At 31.3% G+C, this 383-nt stretch overlaps 1 protein-coding gene across 1 annotated transcript in view; it reads right to left on the minus strand.

Moving 5' to 3' along the window:
* The window catches only part of LOC103725532 (UDP-glucuronosyltransferase 2B31-like), a 19,941-nt gene that overhangs the window by 15,151 nt on the left and 4,407 nt on the right, over positions 1-383 (minus strand). The gene's annotated exons all lie outside the window — the stretch shown is intronic.

Below are 383 nucleotides of genomic sequence, written 5' to 3' on the forward strand. Positions count from 1 at the left end.
TATATCATGTATTTTGTGTGCACAAGTCCCTGGTTTCAATGTCAGGGAATATAATATGTGTTTTTAATAAATATATATTAAACATCCTTTGTATGTTTTCATTCTGTTCTTTATCTTTGCATGCAACTGAATATAAGTATGAATATATACATACACACATGCAAGCTAGGAGTGCAGTTTAAGTATAGCACTGTAGCCTAGCATTCAAAGGCCATAGCTTCTACCCCCCTCACATAAAACACACAAAATACATGATATACATTTAGGAAACTAAAAACGTGCTACCTAAACTTTTTAATTTTATGAGAAAACATAATCTCACTATATTTATCGTCCTTGTTTCCCAAGTTAAATCATGTTATGCTTGACAGGATAGTTAAGTA

This window comes from Nannospalax galili, unplaced genomic scaffold (genome assembly GCF_000622305.1).
Source record: "Nannospalax galili isolate Female #2095 unplaced genomic scaffold, S.galili_v1.0 scaffold1229, whole genome shotgun sequence".
Lineage (NCBI taxonomy): Eukaryota > Metazoa > Chordata > Mammalia > Rodentia > Spalacidae > Nannospalax > Nannospalax galili.